A 20518-nucleotide genomic window follows, 5' to 3' on the forward strand; every position below is an offset into this window, starting at 1 on the left:
TATTGTTTCACTCATTAATGAAGCTTACCCAGACTTAGGCTAACAATTAATATTGTCCACAAAATTAAGGCAGTTCAGATTGAAATCAAACAATGGAAAATCCAGGATGGAATGTAGCAATATAGTGAAAAGGAAAGTTGCTACTCACTGTATAGCGGAGATGCTGAGTTGTAGATAGGCAAAACAAAAAGGCTGTGTGACAGTCTTTTTGTTGTGCCTATCTGTGACTCAGTAGTTCTGATTGCCCACATTAACAATTGTGAAACTACTATGTCTTACATATGTGGTCTTTCATAGTAAACGGTGATATAAACACTTTAAGTACTTTACCTGCAGAATTAGAGTGATTTTTCACTTGTTGTTTCTCAGGTTGTTCCCTATAGTCACTGTGCTAGAATGTGGAGAGCACTGCTTCAGAGTAGAAAAGGAAAAGAAAGTATGACAGCTGAAATCGTAAGTATCGTGAAATCAAGTTCTGTTACAGCTGAGGTCAGGTCACACACAGTTGAGGTCAGGCCACCTACAGCAAATATCAGATCACCCATAGCAGAGGCCATGCCACCTACAGATGAGGTTGGACACCTCCAGCAGAAGACTTTACACTGGCAGTGGAGTACCCTGCACTGGCAGCGGAGGACACCTCACCTGGTAGTGAGGGACATATTATGGGCAACGTGGGACACCTCACCGGCAGGGGGGGCATCTCACCAGCAGGGGAAGTGGGGCGGGAGGGGGGGGGGGGGTCATTTCATGTGGCAGTAGGGGACCCTTCCCTGGCAACTGAGGATCTTGCTCCAGCAGTTGAAGATCAGACATGAGCAGCAGCAGGAGACCCTTTGCTGGCAGCTGTTGATCCAGCTTCACCAGAAGCAGCTATGGAGATCACAACAATTCACTCAAGAGGAAGAGCAGCAAGGTGGAAAAGAAAAAAAAAACCTGTAGTGCTAAATAATTTTTAATACCCTGTCTCAAAACAGCAAACTTTGTGTACAACTGTCAACAGTCTCTATTCTTGTGTTTTCTTATTTTAAACTGTAATATCCATAGTCTGGGAATAAATCTCTTGAACTTGAAGTTGCCTAGTCCATTTTAGTCAGATCACTACATCCAGCTTCTGGATTACATCAGGCATTAAGACTTCCTGTAGGACTTTAAAACAGCTCAATTCTCAAATTAAAGGATCCACATACACCCAGTTTATAGAATATGTGAATACATATGAGAAAATGTATTTACAGGTAATTGCATACACACAGCTTCTTAAAAATGGTAACATAATAAGAATTTTGGACAACAAATCAAAATCTGTATGGGATACTGTAAAAAAGTGAAACAGGAAAGATACATGCAGAGCAGAAAAATACACTTTCAAATGCCTGCAAAATCTATATTGGCAAAAAAGACCTGCCAAATAACTTACGATTACTTTATAAATTCTTTCCAAACACTTAGCTTAACTTTCACGAATCAGGATAATCTTAGGTTTTGCACAGCAGTGTGAGGTTAGTTCCAACTAGTGAACACAAACTAGTAAATGTGATTAAAAGCCTGAAATGAAAAATGACAGCTCATATAGATGATGTACCAGTGAAACTTATAATCCATAATGTTTTGCAAATTACAAAGCCCTTGGCTCACATTATTAATTCATCAGTCACGGAGGGAGTGTTCTCTGAAATATTACACATATCGAAAGTGCTACCTTTATTCAAGAGTGGGAATGGATATAAGGTTGAAAATTACCAACTCATCTGACCCCTCCCTCAGCATTCTCTGAAGTAATTGAGAGATCAACGAAACAACATAATAACCAAGTACTTAGATGATCACAGCCTACAGAACGGTTACCCGCATGGCTTTCTAACAGGCAGAAGTACAGAAACAGTAATAAATGATTACAGCAATGAAATAGTAAGAAATTTGGATAACAATAATTTTGTAGGAGTTAATTGAGATCTTTCTAAAGGTTTCGATCTGGTTAGTCATGAAATCTTTTTAGATAATTTGGGAGCAGTGGGGATAAAATGAATAGAAAACAAGTGGTTTCAGTAATATCTGCAAAACAGATGACAGGTTGTGGACGTCACATTAGTTCACATTGCTCATAAAATCTCATTAGTACCTGATGTAAGACAAGTCGAAATAAATGTACACCACGGTAGTTTCTTAGGAACACTTCTGTTCCTCATTTATATAAATGACATTCACAACTCAGAAACTGCTGCCAAGATCACATTGTTTGCAGATGTCAGTAAAGTAACAGTGAGTGATGTTAAGGACTCTCTGTCCATTACAACTGAGCAAGTTCTTGCATTCATGGTTCAGTGGCAACGGGCTGATATTTAATGTGAAGAATATAAACTACATACAGTTTGAGAAGATGAATCAAAAGCTAGATCTCCACCTGGTACTAGATGGAAATGAGTCCGAAAGGGTACAACACACACTTTTGCATCTTTTACCCTGACAATTATTTCTGAAGTTTGCCCCTCAGATGGTTCTAGAATGGCTAATTTTGGTTACTTCCAGTCCCTTGTAGCTTATGGAATAATTTTCTAGCCAGTTAAATGAAATTTTAACACTGCACAAAAGAGTTATTCAAATCTTGTCACATAGCTCTGCTAGGGCCCACTGCAAGCTCCTATTTAATGTGTGGTGTTTGCTTACTGCATCCTCATTGCACATATACAAATGTGTGTTGATGACAGGAGCTAGACTTGGTGACCTGCAAACCAACTCTGATTACCAGAGTTATAATACTTGCAGCTGTGAGCCCCTCCATATAGAACACATTAGAACAACATATACTCAAATACATGTGAGCCACATTGGTGTCATTCTTTATAATGTCCTGCCAACATAAATAAAGAGGTTGGAGACGGGAACAGCATTCAGAGCAGAATTAAAATAATTTCTTGTTGAAAAGTGTTTCTGTCATGTAAATGAATACATTAGTTTACAGGATTATTAGGCCCTCATTTATTGTTGAATTGTTTTAATTCTGTTAACTGGTGTATCATTTATGCTGTGTTTGTCTTTACAAAGACTGCAATCAGATTTCTGTTTCAGATACAGTGCAATATGCCTCTACTGATGGATCTGGTGCTAGCCTAGTTGTGATGGATATGGCGACAGCTGGTTTTCACTAGTTATACTTTTCAGCAGTGCTTTATAATGTGTTCATGTATTTTGCATCAAAGTTTCATGGTTTACCTACATCATTTTGCATGCTGTCCTCTAGAGCAGTGTTATGTAATGTGCTCCAGTGTTTTCACTTTTTAGTAGTGTTTTCATTTTCAAAATTTTTTTGTTCGTGACTTACTTCTTGTGCATGTTGCACTCATGGTGTCAATAATGTATTTCTGATTCCCCTTCCAATCATGTACTGAGTGGTGGCTACTTCAGTCTTAATGTACTGGACTTGCATTTTGGAGGACTGGAGTTTATTTCCCATCCAGCCCATTGTGACATCGGTTTTCTCATGTTGCCAAGGTGAATGCTTGTACAGTTTGATTAGGCCATGGCCAACTTCCAGCCATATTCTCACCAAATCATATTCTTCTTTGTTAATGTTTTATATACATTATTTCTGTAATGTATCTAAAATGTCTGATTCCACTGTACTGCATAGTCTATGAACCAATAAATAAATAAGAGAGAGAGAGAGAGAGAGAGAGAGAGAGAGAGAGAGAGAGAGAGAGAGAGAGTGCATTAAAAATACAAACCATGCTGAACAGAGGCATATGTGGTTGATTTCATAAAGATAAATCCCTTCATGATGAGCTTAAAACCAGGCAAGGCAAGGAAGGAATATTTGTTTTCATACACTAGTTAAACCAAAGCAAATACATGGTTATGCAACACTGTCCTTCAAAATGGTGATAAAGGTATGTGATCCAAGTCATAATGTTTGTGCTGATTACTGTGGTCTGTTCTGTTAAGGATACTGATTCATATCTTCATACACATATTGCATTGATTCCACAATCCAGTGAATTATGGCCCGTATTTGCTGTATGTGTCGAGCAATCAGATGCAAATAAATCGTGAAAACATGCTGATGGTAAGGTTGGCTTTTTAAATGGAAAAGAAAATCAAAATTATGTACATGGTTTTATCAAGTTACTTTTCTGCTGTCAATTACACTTTGTCTACATCTGCCATCTTTGCAAAGACATAGAAAAATGCTATCTGCTACTTGAGCCAACAAGTGAACCTGAAGTTTAAAACTTTTACTTGCAGTCAGAAGGTTGTGAAATAAACTGGGAACCTATCCACAAATACTTTAAATATTTTCGTTAGCTGACTTACACCGACAACACTTTGTATACAGCTTAACAATAAAAAAAAAAGGATTAACTAAGTTATGTGGCTTCCATATTTTAATAGTTCAACATGCTGCTGGGAAGTTTCAAACACAAAGCAGTGACAACTTTCTATATAATCACCTTACACTTTAAAACAGACCTGTTTAAATTCAGTAATGAAACTATGGCTAGTGTCAAATGTGTTATATTAAACCATTCAATTTAAAATGCAATCCAACAGCTCTTTTTTAGTTTTGGGCAGAGGAAGGGGCACCAGTAAGAGTACTCTGTTACAGATATTAAGTCAACTAGTGAACCGAAAGTCAGTTGATCACATGTAAATTTTCTGTAGCATACTTTACTGTTTATTTGCTCACAAACATTTATCTCCTACCAAAACTGACTCCATTGGTCTAACTCCCTTCTGCCCAAATAATCACAGAACATTACATGCCTTCTAATATAAGCCTCATATTTGTTCATCTTAGTGTAACACACCATTATTTTTCTCTAAATTCTTCATATTTAAACTTTAATTAGCTGTGAAGTTATTGGAGGCAGATCACATCTGTAATTTTAAACTTTCCCAGACTACAAAGACTTTGAAATGTTTGTGGGTATTCAGACAGGTCATGTCAACCAAGTGAATGCTGCCACCTATTGAATAGTAAATAACATTAAAAAATCAAGTATTAATGACAAAGAATGATGCAGAAAATCAGTACTGAATAAGAAACTATCCTGTGAATTGTATGCTGTGATTTAAGAAACCACAGAAAATCAACACAATTACTCCATTTATAATGTCATAGTGTCAGTTTAGTCCATGTTGAATATTATCATGCTTTATTTACTGCTGCATAAATACAAAATTTAGCCTTTAAAAATGCAAATTAGTTAACAGTCACTTTTCACATGAATTTTACAATCCATATACATTTCAATGTGTCTCACCATGATAAGTGATAAAGTATGTGTTTCAGGCCTCTCGGACACTAATAAATTCAAAATATCCCCTGAAGTGCTGATGGGTTTTGAGACTGTGATTCACAGTCTTTTAAAGCCCTTGTGTAGATGACTGTATACCACTTCATATTATCAATGCAAACACGACCTCTGTGCCTCTTGTTGCATTACTGAAACAAACGAGTTCTTACAATATTATCTCCATCCCTTTGCCTCTATACAAGTATAGTATTTTACCTATTAGGTACTGACTACTCCTGTGAATGGGTATAAAGGGGGCAAGATGATGAGGATAAAACATAGGTTGATCTCATGTATCATCATCATCATGTCAGTTTGCTTTCTGAGTAATATTACTACAGCACTGGAGTCAAAAGATAGCTTCTAGCATTTGGCAAATGAAACTCAACTGTTCACTCTCCTCACAGAGACTACTGCTTCACAAAAATTACAGACACTGTGGAAACTAGGTTGTATTTCACTTGACACAGCCTCTAGTGTTGCCACATCTCCCGCAGCTGAACTTTTACCATATAATTTTAACCATTATCCCAGATAAACTAGTGCTCATATAGTTTATTTCACTTGATCATGCAAACACTTAGTAACATCCCCACAAATGATAATAAAAAGCCATGGAGACACTTTATGAACTTGCCAATATCTCCCTTATATGTAATTTTATGACTGAACTATATTGGAACTAAGTTTTAGCTTCTGTGCACTCATACTACTTCAGGCGCAATCTCCTCACACCATATGAAGTACCCTATCCATTCAATACAACAGCCTTCCCAATTCTCACAAAAGAAAAAAAAACAGACAAAATATTCTTATGTCTCCACATACAATCAGCAACAACAGCAGGAGCATTTGCAATGTACCAATTACTATTACAGTGCAGTCAAAGAGATAGGCAGTAAGGAATAAGATAACGGGAAAAACTTCACAATATGCCAACATAAGGATCATTCAAGATAATATGAAAATCATTAAGATTCCTAATAGTAGTAACTTCTGTTATGTATCTGCTTCTTAGCATATTTATGATAATGGCAATGGCAATGGCAATGTCTCAGATAATAGATTGTTTCCATCTTTTTTATTAGCATTACAGAAAGTAGTACTGTATACAAATGGGAAAACCGCATTCTAGGAAAGCTGAAATGACAGTATACTGCTTTATAATCTATTGAACACAAGATATGAAAGATGAACACAACAAATAACACTTTCAAGTAATATCTCTGAACTTCAAAGTAATTCACACACAAATTACAGTAATGAGAATAGCCACAGAAATTCTTGACAGTTCAACGTAACATAAAACCATGACAGACCACCATTAGGCCAACACACTAGTTATATATTAGAAATTGATATTCAACATTAAGCTTGGTATTAAAATTTGTACAAAATAAACAGGATAAGACAGCCTGTTTTTCATCCTGAAGACCACACATTTAATTATGTATTCTACATATTAGTGAGAACTTTCAATTATTTCAACATGTACCCAACTAACATGAATTTCCTCGTTGTACATAAACGCTCGTGTGCCAAACAGTTAACATTTACGAGGATTAACAGATATTGCACATAAACAATACACGGTAAAAACTGTGATACAATTGTGTGCCATCAGTAACTGTGACTGCTATATGAATGCCGCATCAGTCTCTAATTTGGCTAGCTGAATGGTTTCTAGCATGACATAGCTTCTGATGGCCACAGAACTGGCGTGACAAATAACATAGTGGTGTATAAACACTGTAACATACCTGTAGCAGAAAGTATCCTCTTTGAAAGTTTCTGCTGTCAAATTATCAAACTGATTTTATTCCTTCAACTGAATGAAAGATGTGCATATCAAAATACGAGGGAGTGAAAACAGGAGAGGAGGTGGGGGTAAAAGCAACTTCCAAGTAAGAGCCATACTGTAATTACAAATTAATAAATGGATAAAGCATATACACTCCTCCATGTTCAAGTATAATTGTAATCTGGAAATTTTGACATTTCTCACTTTAAGTGATAGAAAAATTGAATGATCTATAGTTGCACTGTTTACGGAATTTCACATCTTGTGCACGGCTGATATACCCATGACTAGTGTTAGAAACAGTCAGTGTGGTTATTGCAACTTTCTTATGCACAACAGAAGTTCCACAAATTACTGAAATTTTAATAGGCCCTACGTGCTTTCTCAGAAAACAATTGGTAATTAGTTTGAAACAATGACTAATGGTGGCAAGGGCAAAAAATGTTCTAAAATAATGCAATTTTTTTATCTCTACTGTGTTATTTATTCACATGCCAATTTTATTCTCTGCAGAGCACAAGGGGAGAAAGAGATTCTATTCTTTTGTTTCTACACAAGGTGAAGACATGACTCACAATACACCTGTTAAAACAACTTTTAAAATAAATGTGGGCAGGGACTTCACCATCTGAAAGTGTTCATACAATACAATCTTCTGATACAAGATCATAACAATAAGATTACTACTCATAGCTTAAATGAATCAACAGGAACTGCTTTGTCTTATTAGCACCTCTTTCAGTAGCTCCTTAATGCTTTGTAATTCTATTCAGCATTAAATACTGATGTAGTAACTACAACAGAAAATACTTATTTCAAAAATTATACTTTCAGTAAATCTTCACGTTGTAAAATAGTAGTCATTCAATGTTTGTGTGCAATGAACAAAGTGGTCCTACATGCATTAGCAAAGCCTGAATTGTTAATATTTGAGACTTTCCACGCACTGCCCAGTATTTACTTGCCGTTAAATAATGAAGATACAATAGGTTAAACACACATCACGAATGTTTGGTTAAATGTTTCTTGCACAGTAGTAAGTAGTAGTTACTATGCCTTGAAAAATTACACTTGTTTTTCATTCAGTAAGCTGTTTCAGGTTTCATTGTCTTTTACAAGCTCAGAGGGATACATATTGTTAATAAATGCTATTAAAATTAGCAACTTCTTTCGGCCTTTAATCAGGCTGGCAAAACAATTTACTTATATCACAAATTTTCTACAATCATATCAGCTTCAAAATTGTTCACATGTTAGTAAAATTGGACTGTTATAAATGACTAAGCATATTTTCTGTAACCTCTTTATTTAAACTTTCCTTATGTAAATAAAAATTGAAAAATGACATTAATCATTGTAAGTTATTATCTGTTATATCACAGCCAGTTTATTAATACTCCCACAACCAAATATACGGGCTAAGAAGCCACTCTACTGTGATATCGAAAAATCACATTCACGTACTGTATTCATTCTCAGTAATAGGCGCACGGTATACCCAGGACCGATACTTGATCGGAAGTTTTAAATATGCTGTACATACTCATATTTTTGACTCAATTTCTACATCTTTCCAGTTCCTAAGCATTGGACTTGTTTGTGAACTGCGCCTAGCGCAACAAATGCAGACAAGTCCAATGATAGGTAGAACACACGCTCTCATCTGTGCATATGGTTGAGATTTTGTACAAATGTAGAGAAAAATGAAACAATGAAAATGTATGAGTGATGCCAGTACAACCCATACAATAAAAGGAACGTCAGCAAGATGTTCCCATACGATAGACTTGCTGCTGGAAATGTTACCTTTGTTATGATATTGAGCTACATGTTCGTAAGAATACGCACCGTACCGTTCTGAAATTTCAAATACATAGTACACTAGGACAAGTGTTCCAATGAGGTAAACAAACAGCAGTAACCAAGCAACCCTCTGCCTGAAGTTCATTCTCATAACATATGCTATAGAGCGACATGGTTCTACAACTTTTTATTGACTTGTTTCTCCATTCTCAGTACTTAATGGCATAATCGGCTTGCGCTTTTTATCCATTGCTTTAAGTCTGTATTTCTGCTCTACGTACAATATCTGCCTTTGCATCGAGCAGGTAGCTCTGGCATTGTCACATGTAACATAAGCACTCGTGTGCTAAATACTACTAAAAATGTAGACACCAACATTCCCGTATCTTTTTACGCAACTAAGCGATGACCAGCGTTGACAACTTCCACACTGTACGCTACCTCACTCTACCACGCATCATATTTAGTTATCTTTCCTTACTTATGATATCGAAAGTCGATTGTAGCGTCGCCATTTCAGCGGTACTGGGTGGTATAATTGCATCGAAATTATCGCACATTTCGTTAAGGGATCTACATAACTATAATCCGCAAAATAAAATCCGGTTTTAGGTGTCTGTCCTGGACGTCTCATTGCAGGTGACCTATCTAACGACTCCCAGGGGCACCAAAAATTTAATTTTCAATATTTCCCGTAATTATTGACCAAATTTAAAAATTTACCATGCTATAATAATCTACTCATTACGTGTAAGTTAAGTTTAACACGATAATTATTACACTTAGCAAATAAGTATTTCTCTTGAAGCTGACGGCGCTCAAATATTACAACTTCGTTCATACGTTACTCGAAAATTACAACATTTAGCGATTTCCAACTAACTTCACATGTAACTTCAAATCTTTTCTAAACTTTTTTTCGCTGACAGCTCACACATAATGATTGAAGGAAAAAAGTTTATCGCTTACGACATTTTCGCTGTTCACGTGGCCAAACTTCAGCATCTGCCATGACGATTTAACTTATTTCTTTACTAGTAATGCCATTAGCAACACATTTTGCATATAATATGTACATATATCATTGAAAGCACCTGCAACATAATATCACTGCACAACAAATAGTTCAGGAGATATGACGTCAGAAATAATGAGATGGGTAAAAAACGCGCTTCTACTTAAAACGGAGCGCAAATTACCTGTCCTATAGTCATCCAGTACTTTATAATGAATGCACTTTGCGACTTCCAACAAACTTTAAGCATAAATTCAATCCTTTTCTAAATTTTTTCTCGCTTACGTGGTTATCGTCAAGCATAACGGAATAAGAGCGCTATCATGATTGTTGCTGTGCAATGGGAAGAATTGGAAGAAGGCCTCGGCTGGGGCGTTATACTGGTACCACACAAAAATAGGCCTGTCCGATTATTTCACATTAACTTCTCCACATTTTAATGCTTTTAATTTTTTTAACTTTTTAATTATGAAACAATTTATAAAAATTAAATATTGTTCATAAAATTATATATAAAATTGCTTCGTTATTTACTTACCTTGGAAGAAGACTTAAAAATGAAGTGCTTCATCATCATCATCTACATTATTATCTTCTTCCTCTGGAGGTTGAGGAACAGAATAACTGGAAGTGGATGGCCGCGAATATAACACCTTTCTCTTCATGCTACTGTAGAAATAATATTTTAGTATGAGCTGCTGCTGACAAGCAATCATCCATTTACTGTGGAAGTAATGAGCCTGTTCCTATTTTCACTTTTCTAAGATGCGTCCTACTAAAAACTCTTTCGCACGTAGTATTGTAATATAGAAGAGATAAACACGTGAGCACAAACTCTGGTAAGGCTGGGAATTCCCTCTTGTGAAATGAAGTTTTTATGTAAAGTATGTTCCGCCAAAATACTCCCACTTCCAAACAGTTCTTAATATTTTCGTTTTACGATAGAAAGTTTCCTCCAGTCATCATCGATTTTTTGTAGATCCTCATCAGCATATAGTGGAATTATTCTTGGCAATTTTGATATAACAGATGTAAGAGGAGGATTTTCTTCTCTTTTTTTGTTTGAAAGAGCCCTTTTAGGCGTCAAAATTGCAAGAAATGGCAACAAATCATGATCAAAGTCATATCTCGTTTACAGTTCCGAACATCCCATTTTCATGAAATCCCTACATCTGCAGTAAAAGTTTTTCATCACTTCCCATTCTTTATATATTTATGGTTTCTGAATTGGCTTCAGAACTTCAACTACAAAATAGATACGGCTGCCAGGAAGAAACTTTGACCTGTTGTTGGGGTCAATGTAAATTAATTTATTGGTTACAACATACTGCCGGTCCATATAGCAAAGAAAATTTCCTTTCATCCTTCTACGATATTTTCATGTAAGTCAACAATAACAACTTTACCATTCTGGAAATACTTAGTTAAATCTGCGAATTTCGGTAAAATATAGGTTACAAATAAATAAAATAGTTTAAAAAATTGGGCATGGAGGGATCAGCGAATTTCTTCTGCTACAAGCACTCTCTCCTCTAGGTATTTAGATACAAAATCGAGATGCAAAGCATTCCACTGTTCTAAAATTGAAAAAATTTAGAGAACTGGCATTTGAGACTGACTGCGGAGCGATTCTGCTTCCGCTAGCGTACCTTCCGCCTAAGGTCTATGAAGAGAAGGAAGATATATAGATAGTCATTTTTCCCTCCATCTATTTGCGAATGGAACAGGAAAGAAAATTACCAATAGTGGAGAACTCACCATTCAGTGGCTTGTGAAGTAAGTAGGCCCTATGTAGATATGCAGATAGCTTATCGTGTAACACACTCACTCTGGAACTGTCATCTGCTATGTTAATAACGAGTCGATCAACAGAATCCACAAAGCCACACAGGCGCCACATTTTCTCCTCTTCTTTTATGATGTGCCTTCTCTATCCCACCAGCGTTTGGCAGTGACATGTGAAAAAGTTGGGCACGTTAGGTCCATTACGTCTGGCATCTTAACACTCTCGTTATTTCTCAGCCGGCCTCGGTGGTCGAGCGGTTTTAGGCGCTTCACTCCGGAACCGCGTGACTGCTACAGTCGCAGGTTCGAATCCTGGCTTGGGCATGGATGTGTGCGTTGTCCTTAGGTTAGTTGGTTTAAGTAGTTCTAAGTTCTAGGGGACTGATGACCTCAGATGTTAAGTCCCATAGTGCTTAGAGCCATTTGAACCATTTTTTGTTATTTCTCGGGCCCAGTCCCTTAACGGAGCTTCATACCAGTTCTGTTGGGTTCATATTGTAATGGTACAGTGGCAATTGTAAAAATGCAGCTTTTGTATGGTGTGCTCAGTGATGTGAAAATCTTTGTTTTTCATGTACCTACGACAACCATTGTGGTCCGTGTGAGAGTAAATCCATGGCATAAAACAATGAGCATAGTCCAAAGAGTGAATATTCGGTTTTTCATATTTGTCCTAAAAAATTAAATTATGTTTTCTTAATTTAACCAATAGTTATTAACAATGTTTAGTAAAATAAAAATAATTAAGAATTTATATTTTAAATGAAAACAGGAATTTTGCGTGCAATATGTAATTAGAAACAAGAAGAAGTGCATTATTCATAGAGAAATTATGAATTTTAGAGATGTCGGTATTTCAAATTTAACGAAAAAAAAATACTAAGATGGGACTTGAACCTCCAAACCATGAACTGCACTAGGTTATCAATCTACAAGGTTACCAATTCCGCTATTTTTATTTTAATGATTAGAAATAAAACTTTATTGACTCTATCAGCTGTTCACAACGTGCACCATTTCTACATACACTGTGACATAAAACAGACAGGTGGAACAAGTTTCACAGGCACATTACATCTAAAATCAACACTTATATTCATTGCATCGCCAGCATTATATAACTTCAGTGTTAGTACAAAGATATTTTCTGGGACACAATTTGCATTATTGGAAACTTTTAAAAAACTACATCAAAAACCAATGTTTATTTATGTCACAACTGTATCAAATACAGTTTCTTGGAAAAGTTCAAAGCTGAATTTTTCTATAAATTTATGAAAAACGTTAAGAACAACCTATATCTTGGCACGTGTTTCACTACGGTACAGGAAGCAGCCTCAGCCATTTTCATACTGTACTACGTATTAGAAGTACGACTATCAGAGCACAATAGTAGGGAGACTGTGACTGTACACAATTTTTGACATAAAAACTACATTGCTAAAGCGTAATTGAGAAAAACATTGACGGCTGTTAATACATTAGAACATCCTAAAGTTTCATTTAAGGTAACGTAGTAATAATATTATCTAATGCGATACATTAGTAGGACCTACTTCCAAGAATGTAACAACACCAGTGTATTATGCAGACAGTATATCATGGCAGTCGGCCGGGACCTTAAACAAACGAGAACTTAAGAGTGACCGAGGGGGGAGGAGTGGTACCTTCTCGAAAGGCTACCTACGTCTACGTTTTGTGGTTCCACAAAAGCAGACCTCTGTTTTTTTTCCTTTATTGGGTTTCGATTTCCCCAGAGAGGGCGGGCTGGTAGCAGTTTAGTGCGCCGCTCTTCAGCCTACAGTATATTTAAAAACATAATAAGAAGATAATAAACGATAAGAACAGGCGATAAAAACGGTGATTTTTTTAAACTGTGAAAAGGGGGAAAGTTGTGTAACTTAAAATATAAAAACAAAGGTTTGGTGATGCTAATTAAGGACACAATAAGCAGACAGGTACAATAGTAGACAGACAATTAAGAAACGCAGCGGCAGTCTGGTTTTTGTTCACGAGAGATTAAAAAAAAATCACACCTAGCAACAGTATGGTTTCTGTTCGCGACACTTCAAAAAAGACGCACAACACTTATCACTCACTTAAACATTGCACTAAAGGGTAGACATGAAGATGATACACCACAGCCTAAGCTAAGGCAGATGGAGGAGGGGGGGGGGGGGCGGGCACATGAGGGGAAAAAGCAAAGGTGGGGAGGAACAACAGATCTGACATAACGATAACGGGTCATAAGGATTGCTGATTTCTTTTGTTGTGGTGAGAGTCGCATTCGAATCCATTTGTGAACCAGGATTAGCCTCATCACTCATTTCAAATTAGGAAAAAAAAAGAAAGCAAGCAATCCACAACACAGAGCAAATTGGAGTACACACAGCATTTGGTAGTGGCTTCAGCGCAATTATTTGCAGCGGTTGGCAGTGGTAGTTCAGGCCCAATCTCTACCAGTATCTTACGCAACCATGGTTCAAAATACACCCCACCTAAAACTGCCACGATATAGTGTGTGCGTGTACTATGGCTTCTGATCAATCATCGCATTGTGTTTGTCTACATCAGGTTTATTCTTGTTATGAACAGAGTATACAGTGACGAGCGACATAGCGACAATGTCTTCATTGTTCGCTGCATCTTTGGACCAACTTCGAATGGCCGCCGACGTCAAGTAGCGAACAAGTGACTTCACGATGAACATTCCACATTTGACACGAAGTGAATCTATTCCTGGTACTTCAGACAAAAGTGCTGCAGAGAATCACAATAAACAATGGCTATCCTTCTCCGTAACAAACGTTATTCTAAGTGCCTTCGACCTTCACCCAGGACAAAGCATCGCATATTCCAATGCTAGTGATTATGAGTGTTATGACACTCGCTTTAACGACCTGAACCATACCGACGCCTCCCAAAGTGCCGTTACAGTTGAAAAACAATGACCCACACCATAACACTCCGTGTTCTGTTTCGTCACCCATCTGCCAGCCGATCGCGGGATCATGGTTTACACCATCTTTCAGCTTGTGCATCCCGTTTATCAATTCCGATTCCGACTGTTGCGTCTAAACGCGAGTTTCGCGAGACAGACTATGACGTCACTCATATGCCAGCCGTGCTGGGCATCACAACTGACATGCTTCCAGTCCAGCACTGTGCTTCGTGTGTGCATCACCCAGTACCAAAACAAACTATGGACTCCGAGAACGCGTTTGTCACGACCTCGCCTCGGCAAGGTCAGATATCGTTGCCTCCCGGTTCGAGTGATGTCACACCTGCGTAAGCCGCGTCGCGAACGACTGCACGTACTCCTTGGGACACCACCTGTGCTGCTGGATAGTAAATAGACCACACCTTCCTTGTTCACAGTGCCACGACCTCATGAGCATTCTCACATACATTCTGCGCCGGCTCAGAAAGTCGTACCTTCCGCGTCGGCCCCGGAACTTCATTCACACGCACAGCCGTTCTTCAAACTGCCACAGAGTTCTACGCACATTGCCGCCGATGCCACCAGCGCCGCGACACGAATCACCTCATCACGTGCATCCTACGGCGAGCTGTATTTCCTGCCCGCCTCGCGTACCGATGCTCCCGCATCTACCATGCCGTGCCAATTCCACCTCGCGATGATGTCTTACAATCAAACCACTGACACCCGTCATACTGTCAACCACCGTCCGAAACTACCGATGCTCCGCGCGGCTTCTTTCGTAATGTGGTTTGCCCTCAGCGACTGTTTGATGTCAGCCAGTGGCATGACGAGAAGTTCGCCACTTTCCTTAAGGGGAGACAAAAGGCAATTTTTATCGCTATTCTGCCAATGCTATTTTACCCTTTGAATAGGTACACTTTTCAAAAGAACTATAAGTGATAAAACAATGAAATTTTTACTGCATGTCTATATAGCAATGTGTCTCAATTTACAAGTAAAATGAACATAATACCTCTTATATGTTGAAGAAAAGAATTTATTCTTTCACTAGTAAAATTTAACTTTTTGGTACATTAATTATTATAAAACAGTATCTGATTGTTTGGTTTGTCTCAATTTACTTGTAATAACTTATTACCATCTGCAGTACAAATTGACCAAATTTCATGTTTCTAACTCCATTAGTTTATCAAATATAGGTACATGAAAGTGAAAAAAATGTAGTTTTGAGAAAAATCCATTTAAAGTTTAATATTGCAATTCTAGTATAGTTATTGATGAGAATTACTTACCACTAATATTTTCCTGCACCATGCTGAGCATCATCTGAATCAAACCGATCTTCTTTTCTTCTCTTGGTAACTCTTCTTTACTCTGTGACTTCTTATGTGTATTTTAGATTAGCAATATCTGCTTTGCGGATTCTCTCTTTATCCATTTGCACCAAGGATTTTGCAGCATTTCCATTAGATTTTACGCCCAATAAACATCCAGTTCTCTAATTACACCATCAGTGAAGCATAAAATAGCATCATAAACACCAAATTTGAGGGTTGTAAGCTGAACAAATACAGTTTTCAGTAACCAGTTCCAAATGACAGTATTCACACATTAATTTAATTTTTGGATTTTCCCATGAAGGCATGTCTTCAGCAAGGTATCTTTACAAAGATCTCTAAATACGCGTTTAATTTCACTCATTACTGATGCAGTTAAAGAATGTTTGTGGTCATATCTGGCATTTCTTCTGTACTTGCACCAAGTGTCAGGATCATTCGGGCAAAGACCATGCACTGGATTTTCATTTGTGGAAAGCTTATGGAAAAAGATAGCCCATGCAGCTTTTTTCGTGTTTTCTAAATTCCCTACATTTCTTCTTACGGCCAAACCATAATAATTCTGTAATCTATCTATTTCAGCAATTGTCAGGCGACCTTTACCACCTATCTTCTTACCATCTTCCAATACTATTTTTTACTTTTCTTTCAATAATATTCTCAACCTGGGCCCCATTCTCTTCTGGACATGCCCAATGCACTCTAATTTAGAAATTGTGACATTAGGACCATAGGATTGTTCTGTAAATACCCAGTCATAAGCCTTGCTGTCACCATCCCCTAAATACTGTATCTGAAACCTCTGTTTCCCACTGAATGATTAAAATTCCTGGGAACTCCTGCTACTTCCATCCTACCACTTGGACCAGTATAATTCATCTGACAGTTATGTTCATGCTCTTTCTCAGTTCCACTGCCACAAGTTTTACAGTATTTGCTTAGAATCTCTACATCAATTACCTTGCCGGTATCAAATGATGTAGATGTCACGACACCATTTAGTGAAGTGTGTCCACGTTTCTGTCAGCTGCCATCAAAACATGCACAAATATCACCACTTTCACTGTCATCACTTTCACTGAGCGCTTCTTCAGCTGCTTCCTTCATTGAGATGTTCCAAACTTCAGCAATAACATTATTTCCAGAATGAGATTTTCACTCTGCAGCGGAGTGTGCGTTGATATGAAACTTCCTGGCAGATTAAAACTGTGTGCCCGACCGAGACTCGAACTCGGGACCTCTGCCTTTCAAGGGCAAGTGCTCTACCATCTGAGCTACCGAAGCACGACTCACGCCCGGCACTCACAGCTTTACTTCTGCCAGTATCTCGTCTCCTACCTTCCAAACATTACAGAAGCTCTCCTGCGAACCTAGCAATAACATTATTGCAAGTCAGAAATTTTGCAGGAGGATTTGGAATGTCAAATAATGCATATAAGAGTTTGCCTGTCTCCATCCCTTTACCAATAGATCTGAGACCATAAACTAGCCTTATGTTGTTCTCATATAAATTATTATTTGCCAGTTTTGATGTCATTGTTGTAGCAACTGCACCACATTTTGTACAACTCAATGTCAGGTTTGACACAATCCCTTACGAAGATGCTGATTCTCATCCAAAGATACGTCACCACCACATATTCTGCACACAGTATTTTTGGAAATGAAATAACAGAGCATGCTAAGGTTCACCATAATATTTCCAAACGAATATTCATCTCCACAAGCAGACTGAAAGGAAATGCCTTGAGGACACTGCAGTTTCTTTCTTGATGTACTGATTTTCTTTATGTCTAACATTCTTGGGTCTTTTGACCCACTAACCTCATTTCGCTTTACGTTATTTATTTCCTCTGAATTTTAATTTAGGTTCTGGCGCTGCAGTCCGGAACCGCGGGACTGCTACGGTCGCAGGTTCGAATCCTGCCTCGGGCATGGGTGTGTGTGATGTCCTTAGGTTAGTTAGGTTTAAGTAGTTCTAAGTTCTAGGGGACTTATGACCTAAGATGTTGAGTCCCATAGTGCTCAGAGCCATTTGAACCATTTTAATTTAGGCGAGAATTCCTTTTTCGCGTTTAATGAAAACACGCGGAACCAAAGAAAATACAAATCAACACATACTTCACTCACAACAAACTTCGCTAAGCACAACCATTAACGCTCGAAAACAATAACAAACACGATCGGAAAAACGAGTACCGATGGTAGACACAGGGTAGGAAACACTGAAGCGATAAAACAATAGAAGCATGAAACAATATACAAGGGGTAAAAGAATGTTGTGCATTATCTCTGCAAAATGGAAGGTGTGGCATTTAAATGCCAGATTGCACAGAGCGTCAGGAAACCATCATATCTCACGAAAAAATTGTAGTATTTATATAAAACAACAACTGTTTCACACAGGAAAGACCACGAAAATATGCTAAAATCTAAAAATCGAATTTTTAAAGCCCATTTGCCTTCCGTCTCCCCTTAACCACCTTGGAGACAGTGCGGACCTTGTTAGCTACTTACTTTTGGACATTCCAGCTTCTCACAAACACGAAACTGCCAAGACACTACTGCTACAACGACTAACATACATACGCCTGAACAGTAGCTGCATCTCGTCATCAAAGAGACATTGGGCAACGGCACGCCGTCTTCGCTCCTGTGCCGCCTGCGATTTCTAATTGATTCAACGCTACTGCCTGATCTTGTGCTATGGACACTTTGGCTCCTAAAACTGCCAGAGAACATCTAGTCAGCGATGCTAGCACATGAGAAGGCACCTCTGAAGTTTAAACTTCGCCTTACTGACAAAATGCAGGCACCATCACAACACCACATTCTAATCAACAATCAACACCACTATGCCACAGTTGGTGCCCAGTACGCCTGTACTGAAACCAATTTTGCACGATCCCAGCCGAGCTGTTCTAACATTACACGTAACAGTGGACTGCTCGACGACGACCAGACCGACAGGAACCAGGCTGTGCACCCCGCCGCTACCACCTCGGGCGCTTTTCACGGCTCCATTGTACAACAGACATCTATCGCGACAAACGAGGTTGTTGTCCTCCTCCACTCCAGCCTGGCACTGCCACGACTCTATGTGTAAGCAAAAGCAGCGTTGATGAAATGCATCACCTGCTTTCATGTCCAACACACTTGTATGAATAGATGAAAACCCAGTTCTAAGCAAAGAAGGGAAAGCAGAAAGGTGGAAGGAGTATATAGAGGGTCTATACAAGGGCGATGTACTTGAGGACAATATTATGGAAATGGAAGAGGATGTAGATGAAGATGAAATGGGAGATACGATACTGAGTGAAGAGTTTGACAGAGCACTGAAAGACCTGAGTCGAAACAAGGCCCCGGGAGTAGACAACATTCCATTAGAACTACTGACAGCCTTGGGAGAGCCAGTTCTGACAAAACTCTACCATCTGGTGAGCAAAATATATGAGACAGGCGAAATACCCTCAGACTTCAAGAAGAATATAATAATTCCAATTCCAAAGGAAGCAGGTGTTGACAGATGCGAAAATTACCGAACTATCAGTTTAATAAGTCACGGCTGCAAAATACTAACGCAAATTCTTTACAGATGAATGGAAAAACTAGTAGAAATCGACCTCGGGGAAGATCAGTTTGGTTTCCGTAGAAATATTGGAACACTTGAGGCAATACTGGCCTTACGACTTATCTTAGAAGAAAGATTAAGAAATGGCAAACCTACGTTTGTAGCATTTGTAGACTTAGAGAAAGCTTTTGACAATGTTAACTGGAATACTTTCTTTCAAATTCTGAAGGTGGCAGGGGTAAAATACAGGAAGCGAAAGGCTATTTACAATTTGTACAGAAACCAGATGGCAGTTATAAGAGTCGAGCGGCATGAAAGGGAAGCAGTGGTTGGGAAAGGAGTGAGACAGGGTTGTAGCCTGTCCCCGATGTTATTCAATCTGTATATTGAGCAAGCAGTAAAGGAAACAAAAGAAAAATTCGGAGTAGGTATTACAATTCATGGAGAAGAAGTAAAAACTTTGAGGTTCGCCGATGACATTGTAATTCTGTCAGAGACAGCAAAGGACTTGGAAGAGCAGTTGAACGGAATGAACAGTGTCTTGAAAGGAGGATATAAGATGAACAACAACAAAAGCAAAACAAGGATAATGGAATGTAGTCATATTAAATCGGGTGATGCTGAAGGGAATTAGATTAGGAAATGAGACACTTAAAGTAGTAAAGGAATTTTGCTATTTAGGGAGTAAAATAACTGATGATGGTCGAAGTAGAGAGGATATAAAATGTAGACTGGCAATGGCAACGAAAGCGTTTCTGACGAAGAGAAATTTGTTAACATTGAGTATAGATTTAAGTGTTAGGAAGTGGTTTCTGAAAGTATTTGTATGGAGTGTAGCCATGTATGGAAGTGAAACATGGACCATAAGTAGTTTGGACAAGAAGAGAATAGAAGCTTTCGATATGTGGTGCTACAGATGAATGCTGAAGATTATATGGGTAGATCACATAACTAATGAGGAAGTATTG

At 38.2% G+C, this 20518-nt stretch overlaps 1 non-coding gene across 1 annotated transcript; it reads right to left on the reverse strand.

The window, feature by feature from the left end:
* Positions 1-17189: 17189 nt before the first annotated feature.
* Trnas-uga lies at positions 17190-17264 on the reverse strand. Its single transcript has one exon. It is a non-coding gene; the product is annotated as a tRNA-Ser (tRNA).
* Positions 17265-20518: the final 3254 nt, after the last annotated feature.

The sequence above is a fragment of the Schistocerca americana genome, chromosome 1 (assembly GCF_021461395.2).
Source record: "Schistocerca americana isolate TAMUIC-IGC-003095 chromosome 1, iqSchAmer2.1, whole genome shotgun sequence".
Lineage (NCBI taxonomy): Eukaryota > Metazoa > Arthropoda > Insecta > Orthoptera > Acrididae > Schistocerca > Schistocerca americana.